The 14,079-nt window shown below is 46.7% G+C and overlaps 1 non-coding gene and 1 pseudogene across 1 annotated transcript; both read left to right on the plus strand.

The window, feature by feature from the left end:
* On the plus strand, window positions 1–7,981 carry LOC118667729 (annotated as a pseudogene).
* Window positions 7,982–12,590: 4,609 nt separating this feature from the next.
* Window positions 12,591–12,723, plus strand: LOC118667803. Its single transcript, XR_004971396.1, has one exon. It is a non-coding gene; the product is annotated as a U11 spliceosomal RNA (small nuclear RNA).
* The last annotated feature ends 1,356 nt before the right edge of the window (window positions 12,724–14,079 follow it).

A 14,079-nucleotide genomic window follows, 5' to 3' on the forward strand; every position in this document is an offset into this window, starting at 1 on the left:
ATGGACATGCTGGACCTGGGTCTGGATCCCGCTGCCTCGGCCGGCCACCGCTCTGTCTGCTGTTGCTGCAAGGACCTGAGGCAGAGGAGGGCATTGAGCTGCAGGAGGGCGGGAGGGTGTGGGAGGGCCCTGAGGCGGAGGAGCCGAGGGTGGTGGCTATCGCCATGACCAGCGTTGGGCGACCGCACATCCAGTACCGGTTCCGCATAGAGAATATTGGAGGACAGGTGTCATAACGCGTAGTCTGGGTGACTGATGGGCAGTTGGATAGTCAGGGCTACAGAGCAGGCGCCGTCAGCGTCGTGTCTGCAGCTGCCTTTGCCTTGTTGGGGGGGAGGGGGGGAGGGGAGGGGGCAGCAGGCTGGGTCCCAGGTGGGTGTGGATGGGGCAGCCCAGCAGCTAAGGCTGTCCGTGGGGAGGCACGATCTGCCTATTTCCCAGCATCCAGTGTGGGAGAGACCATGGCTGTGCTGGTACAGACCGCAGACCAGAGCTTGCAGGCCAGAGGCCAGTTCTGTGTAGGGATGACGCCCCAGAACATGCTTCAGACAGGAAGGCAAAGGACGGTTGCAACATGGACACACCCCTACTCCCCGAAAATCGATGGAACTAGAACACCCCAGATGAGAACTCAACACAATGAAATGGAGCGGAAGCGGAGGGACAAGATCAACAACTGGGTCATCCAACTTTCAAAAACCATTCCAGATTGTAACGCAGACGACAGCAAGGCAGGAGCGATCAGAGGAGGGACCTAGTCGAAGGCCTGCGACTGCACCCGGGGAACTGCACCAGACAAACCAGTGCATGCGGGAGACCTTACAGGAGGCCGAGGGGCTGCAGATGGACAGTGAGCTCCTGAGGCCACAGATTGAGGAGCTGAAAAGTGAGAACACGTCGTGCTTCACACCCAGCTGCAGCAGCACAGCCTGAGGTGGAGGGCGAGAGCAACCAGCAGTGACGCCCACCCATCCCGTCTGTGGCAGGCCCTCCTCTGGGCTCTGCAGCCCCCTTCCCCAGCCCTTAGCACAGAGAGGGACAGATGCCCCCCCCCACCCCCCACCCCCGTGTGAGTTTTTTAAATCTATTTTTAACCAAAAAAAGAATGGGCAGAAGAAATATATTTCTGTGTATAAGCACCCACCACTGTCCTCTCCACGTGAAAATGGTATTCTTCCTTCCCTATCTGTCCCTTTTCCCAGCTCCCACTAATCAGTGGTTCTTAACCTTCCTAATGCCGCGACCCTTTAATACAGTTCCTCATGTTGTGGTGACTCCCAATTTCATTGTTACAAATTGAACATAATTAAAGCATAATGATTAATCACAAAAACAATATGTAATTATATATGTGTTTTCCGATGGTCTTAGGCGACCCCTGTGAAAGGGTCGTTCGATCCCCAAAGGGGTCGCGACCCACAGGTTGAGAACCGCTGCACTAAGCCCCAGCACTTCGAGTGGTCTGGCCTAGAGGCAAAAGGGAAGAGGACAGAGGCCCTGCCATATCCCAAGGCCTCTTTGGTCCCTAGAGGTACTGACATGATGCTTAGGGGCCAGAGGGGGCCTTTGGGGGGCCATTCTTGAGACTGCACCTAAGAAGGGAGGCCATGTCCCACCCCACCTCTTGTTTCTGGATTCCTGCTCTCCTTTGGGTGTTTGGGTGTTTTCATGGTTTTTATGGGAAAATGGACACACAAAAAACAGAGGTATTTAACTGCAATAAACTGGCCCCATATGGCCCCACCTTGGAAAAAAAAAAATGAACATCCATCATCTAGCAAGTGTTTCCCAGGCAGTGCACCAAGTTCCAGCATGTGGGGAGATGTGATCCTGGTGCTCTGGGGTTTTAATCCCAGATCCGGGCAGATTCGCTTTGCTTTGATGAGCAACTGATTTTCCTCACTGGTGGGCACACTTTTCACAGGAATATAGCTCCATCCCAAGCGGAAGACTATGCCCTATACCCGAGTCCGGCCTCATTTAGGCATTTAACATGGGTCTTCGGGGAATTGGTAAGAAGGGAGAGGACAACTTGGTCAGCACAACTGGGGAAACAGGCATCTTCAAAGCCAGGTGGTGAGTCATGAGAGTCCTGTCCATAGAGCATGGGCTGCCCATTTGTCACAGCTCACAGCTCCAGAAAACTAAGTATTTTCTCCACTCTGTCACAGAGGGATGTGCCTGACATGTATCCGACATGTCATGTGTGTTTTTAAATCTACTTGAAACAGATCCAATATATGAAGATCCAAGTGTGAAAAAAAAAATACTTGCCTTTAATATTTTTCATCCTGCTGCAAATTCCTAAAACGTTATTACACTAGTGTCTCCCATCAAGGAGCTGTGAAGACATTAAGCATCACTGATGTCAGAATTCAGTCTACCTGAGCAGATGAAGTGAGACCATACCAAATGTATGATAACCAAGTATAAAAGCTTTGGGATTTTACAAAGGGGAAGGTCACTCCAGGCCCAAATTGGCTAAAGGGACTTAGAGTAGAGAGTGTTGAATAGTGTTGAAAGAAGGTAGGATTTAGAAGCAGAAACAGGCATACCGTTTGCTGATAGCAATGACAGCACCTGCCCTGGCCAGAACTGAGGGAAACAGGGCTCTGTAATACAGTGGGGACTTATTACGGGAAAAGAGAAGTAAATATGTTACAATGGGGAGTCATTTTAGGGTCTTGAGTAGGAGTAACAGGATGTTCCTTAGGTATGGTGAGAACTCACCCCAGGATTTCTTTAAAGAATGCTGCTCCCCTTTGACACTGACCTTATGACTTCATCTGCACTCACATTCTCAATATCCCATCTCAGTGGTCCCCAACTTGTGGACCCCAGAGTTATGGCAGAGGTCTCTGAAGTCAGATAAGCACTGCCTAGAGAATGACTTGCTCCTGCTGTATTGCCACTATCTTGTTCTAATATATGTAGATTGTGTGAGACATAAAATGCAAATTCGCTCAAAAGCAACAGTAACCTGAGTTGCCCCAGGCACCAGCCTATAGCCACACATGGAGTCACTTTAACAATAACCCAAATGTCACTGGCTCCAATGTCCCCGCTGTTCATGCAGGACGTTAGCCTCCATAAAATACCCTTCATGCATTTCTAGCTACCAGGGATTTTATTTGTACCTGTGTCTGAAAACTAGTCCGATCTCTCCAGCCGGCCACAGGGTGGCACTCTGCCTGCATAGCTCCCTCTCCTGCTCCTTCATGCACCTCATGCCTGGGACCCCAGCCAGGCCAAAGCTGCAGGATGGTTTGTACGGAGTAATAGGGGGAAATGCCTCATTCCTCTTTTCAGCTACCATTCCCAAAACGATCATATGTGTGCCCCACACAATATTTTACTGAGGACTTTTTCGAAAAACAGCTCTTCCACTTTTCACTTATCGCTCCTAAGCCATAAATGAAACCTGTTTTCTTATGTAAAACCAACGAAGTGTTGATCAGGAAGAAGGACACCAGGGACAGGTCCCATTCTGTGCTCACAATCATCCCTCCCATAATCTGCTGTCACAACGCACGTCCTCTGTGACCCAGCAATTTAAACTTCTAAGTGTGCAAGGTAGCAAACGTGTAGGAGGATTTTCTTTCTTTCTTTTTTTTTAATATATTTTATTGATTTTTTTACAGAGAGGAAGGGAGAGGGATAGAGAGTTAGAAACATCGATGAGAGAGAAACATCAATCAGCCACCTCCTGCACACCCCCCACTGAGGATGTGCCCACAACCAAGGTACATGCCCTTGACGGGAATCAAACCTGGGACCCTTCAGTCCACAGGCCGACGCTCTATCCACTGAGCCAAACCGGCTATGGCTGGAGGATTTTCAATGCAGCTTATTTGCAAGAGTGAAAAAGGAAGAACAACATAAACATCTGGTACAGAAAGGGTTAATTATGGCACACTCTTGGTAGAATATTGGCAGCTGTTAAAAACAGTGAGATCAGCTTAGAAGTATTGCTGCAGAAAGTCTCTGTGATTTTTTTAAGTATTAAGTGAAACCAATCAGAAGACATTAGTTATAGTGCACCCCCATTTCAAAAATGGGAAGTGGTGGCAAACAAGAAATGTGCATCTGGATACTATACCTCAGAAACAAACGCTATGGAAGTATTGACAAAACCCCAAATCCCATTCCTAAAGGGAGGTGGTTTCTTACCACTCAGGCCCTGTATGGAACTGATCCAGGAGACAGTAAGAGACGAGTGGTAGAGCCCTCAATTGGCCAAATTGTCTTCATGAGACAAGATGCAGGCAGAAGTCGTAGATGGAGAAGGTCAGCCTCCCAGGAAGTGGGGGGAAGGAGGTACCTGAAGTTTTTACATAGAAAGAGAGGCCATGGAGACCCCAGAGCTGTGGCTGAAGTCTTGGGCCATGGGAGAGAAAGCTGGGTGAAGTAGGGTTCAAAGTACAATACTGGGGACCAGCTACCAGTTATAAGAAATAAAATAAGAAATATTAATCATGCTCTGTTAACCATGATTGCTTTGTTCTGATTAAAGAAAGCACATTCTTACCTGGCTGGGAGTTGTACACCCTGGGACATGGGAACATGGGAATGCAGTACATCCTCAGGTCCTGAGAACTGGAAAGATTTATAACCTCGTGGCTGAACAATCTGGTCCTGGAGGCACCTGCTCCTTACAACCCCCAGCCCCTATTGCCTGTAATCTGGTCCCTGGGTGCCCAGAGGCACCTACGCTCTGAGACTCCCTGCCCCCAGCCCGCATGACTTGTAACCTGTAATGATTATACCATGCCTACTTTCCCATGCCTGTAAATCCTACTTCCCCATGTAATCTTTGTCCTTCTACCCAATATAAGCAGCTGGCTTAGGGGGAGGGGTAGAGCAGGGATGACCTGCTGCTCTCTCATACTGCTGGCAGTATTGGAATAAACGCTCATATAATGATTCAACCCTATCTCTGCTTAATTGATTCAAGTAGTGACAGGCAGCCCGGACCCACTGGTTGTCCGGTTTCAAAACCACAGTAGGCAGAAGCCCACAGAAGATCAAGGCAGCCTCAGTCTAGTCTATATGGCTGCCCCATTAGCATCAGCCTTTCATGAGGCCCTACAAGCAGGTCTCTGGCTGCTGACTGGCAGCAGGTGTGAGCCACAGAAACTCTGGGAATTTGGGGGACGAGGGGCATCTGCTCAGGGATGTCAGCCCAGGAGAGTCTCTCAGGGTTGCACAATCCTAGAAGGAACGTATCCATGGTGGCTTCCCCCCTCCCCCCCGCCATAAGCAGAAAGGAGTAAGAGCACCAGGAGTCACTAGCCTGGAGTCAGCCTGGTGGCCTAGTGACCTGGAAGTTTGCTTAGGGAGTTGGTTCAGACACATCTTGAGCTACCCCGTTTATCCAGCTGTGTTTTAGAGTATTGCAAGATCCCAACACCACATTTAATAAAAATGAACAATATATCCCCCCTCCCCTCTGTGGTTTTATTTTTGTCAGACCTCAACTGGTACTTTCTTTTAAAACTTAAGTTAAAATATTAAGAAATTGGCAAAACACACTCTTTTGCCAGTTGGGTATTGTTTGTCTTTTTGTTCACAAAACCTAAATCATAGCTGGCAAAACCCATCCTACTCTTGTTTACCTGTTGTTCCTCTAAGAATATGCATATGGATCCATTTCCCGCTCCCTGGCACTTAGGAACACTGTTTAGCTAAGTCTTTGCCTCCCTCTTCTGTTGAAAAGAAGAATAACATACAACAAACATTCTATTTGAAAAAACATCAGAGGAAAACATGCCTCTAGTCTAGGATGTTCACATAAGCTATGTAAAATGGCTTTTTTGTTGTTGTTAATCCTCACCCAAGGAACTTATTTTTCCATTGATTTTTAGGGAGAGTGGAAGAGAGAGGAAAGGAGAGAGAAACTTTGATGTGATAGAAACACATCGATTGGTTGCCTCCTGCATGAGCCTGACCAGGTTCGAGCCGGGGAGAAGCCTACAACCAGGTTATGTTCCCTTGACCGGAATCAAACCCGGAACCCTTCAGTCTGCAGGCTGACGCTCTATTCACTGAGCCAAACCGGCTTTTAAAAGGGTCCAGACCTGGACAGCATGGCTCAGTGATTGAGCGTTGACCTATAAACCATGAGGTCACATATGCCTGGGTGGAGGGCTCAATCCCCAATGGGAGACCTGCAGGAGGCAGCCAGTCAGTGATTCTCATCATTGATGTTTCCCTCTCTCTCTCTTTCTCTCTCTCTCTCCCTTCCTCTCTGAAATTAAAAAAACAAATTTTAAAGGGTATGGTATTACAGCATTATTATGCATAAAACGTTAGAATTAATATTTCCCAGAAAAAGTAAACTTTAAATCAGATAAGATAAAATCAGGATAAATTGCGCTCACTCACCTGCGTAGGTGAACACAATCAATGGGGTGATTCTTTGGTCACTGGACTAAAAGATTCAATATTGATTCCTTCCCCCTTTTCAGTAAAATATAAAACTCCTTGTAAGCTGAAGTATCGTTGGAGTCCTGTATCTTACAAGGATGTATGTGGCAAAGGCATAGCAATTTATTTTAAAACTTTCTGTTAACAGCTGTAGAGATGGCTGCATTTGCACAATCTCATCAGGCAAGAAGTAGGAAGGAAAAAAAACCACAAGGTTTTCTACTAAGTACCAGAGTTCTCAATCATAAAACTAAATAGTCCTTTGCAAAAGCAGTAATACCCTAAAATAATCAGTTAGGAACTTTTATTCGGCGATGTGCAGGAGATTTTGAGTTTCTAAAAGGCCTTACCGTCCCGAACAGAGTGGAAGATTTCTTTAAGGGAGTTTTTCTTTCTGAGGGAGTCTATGCCCTGGGGACTACTGTCATAAGGCCCCGCTGGGCCAGTCTTATTTATGAGCTGTTTCCCCAGTGGGGTCATCTGGTGTTTACACAGTGCCGTTCCTCTTAATAAGGGTGACTGCTATGGAGCATTTCGTGAGGCACTCAACATACATACATGCACTGACAACGAGTTAGCATCATCCTCACGTCTCACGTGGGGAAACTGCAGGTGAAAAGTAACTTACCTGAAGCGGCAAGGTTTGGTGAGAAGCAGAGCAGGATGCACCCTAGAGGGTGGAACCTCAAAGTCTGTGCTTTTGAAGGCACCACCCACCGCCTCTTCTAAACGCGCTCCCTAATTGGCAGGAAGGTGTACAGGAGAGCAGTTTCCCCGGAATGAGAATCACCTGGGGGAGCTTGTTCACTGGGCTTCCCAAACCTCTACCCTGGAGGTTCTGACTCAGTGGGCCCAGAAATTGGCTTGTTAACAAGTGACCCAGGTGATTCTATCCTCAGAGAACTATGGGAATGATCTTGGGCCAGGGGTCAGCAAAGGGAAGGGCCAGAGAGTAGTTCTGGTTTCTGTCACAACTTCTCAGCACAAAAGCAGCCAGCGGTGCCCTTCCTGCTTTGGTTCAGTGGATAGAGCATCCGCTTGCGAACTGAAGGGTCCTGGGTTTGATTCCGGTCGAGGGCACATGCCCAGGTTACGGGCTCAATCCCCAGTGTAGGGCGTGCAGGAGGCAGCCGATCAATGATTCTCTCTCATCAGTGATGTTTCCATCTCTCTTTCCCTCTCCCTTCCTCTCTGAAATCAATAAATTTAAAAAAAAAAAAAAAAAAGCAGCCAGCAGCAATTCAGAAATGAATGGGCCTGGCTGTGGTCCAACACTTTACTTACAGAAAATAGGTGGCTGGCTATCGTTTGCTGACTCCTCTCTTAGACCATTCATAATACCATGAGACAAAGAGACACTAATGCTGCTACTTGTCACCTTATTAAGGCCATGACTCAATCATGAAGTTGGTCCGACGAAAATCTTCCCAATACCATGAAGCAGCACCCTCATCCGGGAATAAAGTGAAGGTTGTGTCTTCCCTCCCTCTTCAGGGAGCAGCACTTTCAGTACCTGATGCAGGTTTGGGACCTTCCCTGTCTGCGCTACTCATGACGCAGGGCGGACATGAGGAGGTCAGGCATAGGCAGATGAGTGAAGTTTTCGCCTCAGCTGTTGGTGAATGCGCTGGGCGGAGTTCTAAGGCGGCCTCCACGATTTCCATCCTCTGGTGAATACACACTTTGTTCCCATTATCCAATCACACATTAATTTAAGTCCTACTCTGCAGGGATTTTGCAGATGTAATTTAAGTCCCAAATCAGTAGCCCTTAAGAGAGGGAAGCCCTCCTGACAGGCCTGATCAAATCAATTGAGCTCTTTAAACCTGAGTGTGGAAGTCAGAGACAGGAACCGAAAGCAAAATGAGAGGAGGAATCAATCTGCGGAGAGTCTCCATCGCTGGCTTCGGCGATGGAGGGGCCATGTGGCAAGAAAACTGGGTGTCCTCTAGGAGCTGGGAGCTCCCTGGCTGACGGACAGCAAGAAAAGGGTCCTCGGTCCTCCAACCGTAAAGAAACAAGTTCTTCCAGCAACTGAGTTTAGAAGACGCTGAGCCCCAGAGGAGCGCCTGCTGTGGCTGCTTCCTTGACATCAGCTGGTATAACCCCCGCAGAGCAGAGAGTCCAGCCACGTTGTGCCTGGACTTCCAACCTCCGAAACTGAGATAATAAAGTTATGTATGGCAGCCCTCTCAGTTTGTGCTAATTTGTTACACAGGAATAAAATTAAAAAATTAAAAATAAAAAAGCCTAATACAGAGAGGCCCAGGGGTTTGATTTCTGAATGACTGCTGAGGATTTTTAAGTCCAACAATTTATGGGTTTAAATATAGATGGGTGTGTCCCCTTGGAGCAAGCATGTCAAACTCAAAGGCTAACACAAGCCAAATAAATGAGGCTTAGGGCCCGCGGGCCGAGAGTTTGACGTGCTTGCCTTAGAGCTATCTGCATTCCTCCTGTCTGGGTTCTCCCCTGACTCAGGCCAGTGTGCCTTTCAGGAATATGCTTATCAAGAATGCCTACTGCAATGAGGTTTATCCAAGACCAGCATGCAGCTTATTTCCACACGCCTGTCATGTGCAAACCATCAAACTGGATATCGGGGGTGGATAGATGATAAAGGATGAAAAGATAAACAAGGAGTTTACATCTTGGAGGAGGGACAGATGTTTGTAAAATTAACTGTCAGGAAGGTATTATCATTGAAGCATAAGAAAACCATAGAGGAGCTCAGAAAGCAAGGCAGTTAATTTTGACCAAGGAAAGATGGAATTTACACGAGAGGGCACAGTCTAAACCACAGAATAGAAGCGCACAGTATTTGGTACATGTAAGATGTTGGCAGAGACTGTGGAGGGCTTTCTTTATACAATGGGCCCCCAAGGCCCCCCAAACTCTTCCTGCTTCCTGGGAATTAGGAGCGCTGACCACCAAGTAATCTTTTGGGGCACCTACTGATAGATTCTTCTCTCTCTCTCTCTCTCTCTCTCTCTCTCTCTCTCTCTCTCTCTCTCTCTCTCTCTCTCTCCCCACTGATGCTTAGTTGAATTCATAGGAGCATTTAATTTGCCTGCTATCCTTTGGGAATGCCCCTGCTAAATGCATGAAAAGTCACCCAACATCAAAGACCATTCAGCCATGAATGTGAGAGCTTCTGTCACCTTATACAGCTGACAATCCCCAGTGTCCCCTTAAAATTTTTCCCAGTGCAAGATACAGAGGTGGGGAGGGCTGGAGGGAACGAGGAGCTTGACTTAACACAGTGCAATTTCTATTGGCACCGACTTCAAGCAGCCTTTTAACAGAGATGTTTAATTGATCTTTATTGAGCAGAACCTTCCCTTCTGCTTATAAAAGGAATGATCACTCTTCCCCCTGGTTCTGTCTGAGGAAGTTAATAGCCCCAGTTTTCTCTCATGGCAGAGATACTTAATGGCTGGGAGACTATCATAAATAGAGTTTATTGTCCAAAATACAAGCCACGTTCTAATCAACATTTGCGCTGAGATTGCTTTGCTTGTGTCTGTTGATTTTTAGAGGGGCTTTTCCCAACTGACAAGCACATTTTTCTTGCCACCCGGTCTGCTGTCCAATTAACAAATGCCGTTAGCAAACTAATCTATAGGCCTTTGCCAAAGACTCTTGAGAATGCCATAATGTGTATCGATTAGATCCTCTTGTGCAGTAGTTCCCAGACAGGCCGAGGGCTCAGCCATAACCGTCTGCACACACTGTACAGGAATATTTGACAGGTAGAAAGCCGGTCATTGTAATACCTCCAGGATTCAGAGACAACCTCCAGGATTCAGTTAAGATAGAGCTACCGCTTGGTAGTGATTGAGAGGAAAAGGAATACTTTCCGAGTTGCTTTGGTTCATTTTTCTGAAAGGCTTTATTGATATTAGCATTACTCCTTGAAATAACCTTGGAACACAAACAGATATTAGTATCTCCATTTTACAGCTGGGACATTTTGTGTTCAGTGTTCCTACTAGCATGCTATTTGAGGAATAGATTTGGCAGTAAACTAGGGGCTAGTACTTGCTGCTACTTTATACTATTATCATTTGGGGATTTGTTCTCGAGTTATGGATTTTCTGGGTCTTGTTTTCTTTCTTTCCTCCTTTTGGCTGCTGGCTTTGCTCACCTGCCACCTGCCACTGCCTCACCACTCCTCCAAGTTACCTTCTTGGCATAGCAGGCACCGTGGCCATATGTTTCTAAACTAAATTTTGAAACCTGTTTTTTGAAAAATACAAGTGTACTTAGATGGAAAAAGGGATCAAATTTTGAGACCATGACTTTCTAGAAGAATCTGAGATATATGATCCCTCCAATAGTGTGGTCCAACCTTATCCCCAAATGGCTAACAAAGGAAGGTGTGGGAAGGGAATCACCTACCATTTACTGACACAGTTAATAGAAACGGAGCTAACACAGTATAAGATCTTGGCTTATGGTCTCACCTTGAATGTGAGGGGGGAGGAAGGAGGCTTTATACCTGTGAGGTTGGCTTTCTCCCTCCTCCACCCCCGCCCCCAGTTTCATTGAGATATAGTTGACACACACATTGTATTAGTTTAATGTGTAAAAAGTAATAATTTTATGTATGTGTAGATTGTTAAATGTTTGCCACAATAAGTTTAGTTAACATCCATCCTTCACATAGTGACAATATTTTTCCTTGTGATGAGAACTTTGAAGATCTACTCTCTTCACAAAACTTTCAAGGATACAGTACAGCATTGTTAACTAGAGTCGCCACATGCTACATTATATCCCCAGCACTTATTTATCTCATAACTGGGAATTTGTACCTTTTGACCCCTTCATCCATTCCCCACTCTACTCCTGCCTCTGGTAACCACTAATCTGTTCTGTTTCTATTCAAGTTTTTTTTAGATTCCACATATAAGTGAGATCATACAGTACTAGTCTTTTTTCTGACATATTTCACTAGTATAATGCCCTCCAGATCCACCTGGCTTATTTATTTATTTATGTATTAGTTCGTTTATTTATTCATTGATTCTGGAGAGAGGGGAAGGGAGAGGGAAAGAGTGAGAAAGAAACATCGATATGAGTATGATCCCCTGACTGGGGATCAAACCGACAACCTTTTGGTATACCAGTGGTCGGCAAATTGCGGCTCGTGAGCCACATGCGGCTCTTTGGCCCCTTGAGTGTGGCTCTTCCACAAAATACCACGTGCGGGCGCGCATGTACAGTGCGATTGAAACTTCATGGCCCATGCACAGAAGTCGGTATTTTGTGGAAGAGCCACACTCAAGGGGCCAAAGAGCCGCATGTGGCTCATGAGCTGCAATTTGCCGACCACTGGTATATGGGACAATGCTCCAACTGAGATACCCGGCCAGGACTGTTTTGAGGGTTTTCAAAAGCTGGGAGTTTAGGGCGGGTCTTAGAAAAAGATATCAATAAAATATTCATCAGCTTTCTACTGATGCACCAAAATGAGAGTTATTCCTTTAACTTCATCTGTCTTAGGGTGTGGTTGTCAAATGGCACTAATTGGATTTCTGCTATCTATCCCCTGGGTGCAGAGAGGTGTAAACCATTTACTCCTAAGTGTCCTTGGTTAGGGAAGATAGGATTTTGCGGTTTACCAGATGTCCGTAAACTGTTGGCCATTTAACTATCTGTCTCAGTTTCCCTACTCCACTTGTCCTGGCTCACTAGCCAGGAAGATACTATAAGGAACCCAAGGGCTGACTATACCATCAATGTTCAAGCTTCCTGATCTCAGCTGGGTATGAGGCTTGAAACTCACCTCTCTCCCCCCTGAGGTGAAGATTATGAAAATAAGACCCATGCTGATTTTTCTGATTTTCTAGTCCAATCATAAATGCGGCAGGCATGAGGTGCTAATAACATTTTTTTCCTCCCTCATTGCTGAAGCAATAGATAAAACAATTTTATAGTTCGTTCCCCTATCCCTAAGCAGGCAGTATTAATTAGAAAATAAAGCAGTGACAGGGTGCGCTTTAATGAGCTATTAATGCCTGCAGTGGGTGCCCAGCACGGCCTGGAGCCAAAGGCCAAGCGATTTCCGCCACCCGGTAAGCGCACTAATAGCCAATTAAAGTCCATCCTGAATGGCTCCTTTCTCCTCGTCGGGAGTTCTTTCCATTTAAAAAGTTGTGTAAAAGGGCTTCTGTCGTGAGTGGCACACGTAGGGCAGCTTGATTGCTCTGTGTGCGGAATCGACATCAAGAGATTTCCAAAGCATGATTTTTTGTGTCTGACCAGCTGGTGATCATTGGCCCTAATGCTCACTAAAGAATAAAAAATTGTGAAGTTTCCAAGTAAGCAGAGGTTTGTTTTAGTGTGTGTTCCATCTCTCTTCTTCCAATAAAAGGTGAATCCGCCCACAGAGAAAGGGGAGAGATCAAAGGGAAGGGCTGGCATGACGGGTGACAGGATGGACACACCTTCGGAGCAGTCCTTTGACCCTGTTTGCTGGAGGCAAGAGGCCCCTAGCGGGGAGTTATGTACGTATTTCTTCCCTGTGCGTCTAAGCTGCAAGAGCAACGGAAGCTGATGTTTTTGTTGGTGCTTTTGTTTTAGAAACCAACACTTGTCTTCTAACTATACCTGTCTCCTAATGAAAATCAGAGCTAAGCTCCAGTGCTGCTGTGGGCATGCATCTAGAATCTCATGCAACGGGAGGTACCCTGGTTATTCCCACGCTGCTGATGGAGAAACAGTCACGGAGAGGTTCAATAATTTTTCCGACATCACACATCTGGAGGGTGGGAGAGTCAGTTTTTAAAACCAGATGTCTACCTCCAATTCCAGGAGCCTGGAACTGGACTCACAAACGACAGGTCTCTTCTGCTCACCTTGACCTGGTGGGACAGGCCCCTTGCCCGAGTGGGACATAGGTTAGAGTATTTACATTGCGGATGTTTTCTCCCCACCAGGGCAGATGTCTTGCTTTTCGAGGAGGCCGGCAGAAAGGCAGAAGGTGGAGCCTTGCTATTCCAAGTGTGGCCCACAACCCAGCAGCACTGTGCTATCATCTGAGGGCTTGTTCAAAATATGGAATCCAGGCCCCACCCCAGAACTATGAATCAGACCCTGCATTGTAACAAGGTCTGCAGGAGAGGCGTAGGCACGTTAACGTTTGAGAAACACCACGCTGGAGTTCCGGTGTCCCATCCTTCGGGTCATGCTGTTCTCTGTAACTAATTGAAAGGAAGCAAAGACTCAGTCTATACCTGCTCGGCCTCAGCCACCTGGATAGCACACGAGCTCATTTAATCCTCCCCAGAACCTGCCGAGGAGACAGAGGGTCAGAGTGGTCAAGCACCCAAGCTTCTGCAGAAGAACATGATCAAGGCACATTCGAGTCCAGAGCCCCCTCGAGAAGGCCCCTGGACACAGGACAGACCACAGCAACTCAAACCGTGGCTCAGGAGGGTGGGCCAGGGTCTGCTCTACAGACACCCACAGCAGAGCCCAAGGCAAAGGTGAGACGTGAATTCTGATGGTAGAGTCTCTCCATTTTGAGATTTAAAGGAAGGAAAAAAAAAAAAAAAAAAAAAAAAAAAAAAAAAAAAAAACCTGGTTAAAACAGTCCTCCCAGGAAGTAAAGAGAGGGCTTCTCCAGGCCCCTTCTGGACTTAGAAT

The sequence above is a fragment of the Myotis myotis genome, unplaced genomic scaffold, assembly GCF_014108235.1.
Source record: "Myotis myotis isolate mMyoMyo1 unplaced genomic scaffold, mMyoMyo1.p scaffold_m19_p_12, whole genome shotgun sequence".
Classification (NCBI taxonomy): Eukaryota; Metazoa; Chordata; class Mammalia; order Chiroptera; family Vespertilionidae; genus Myotis; species Myotis myotis.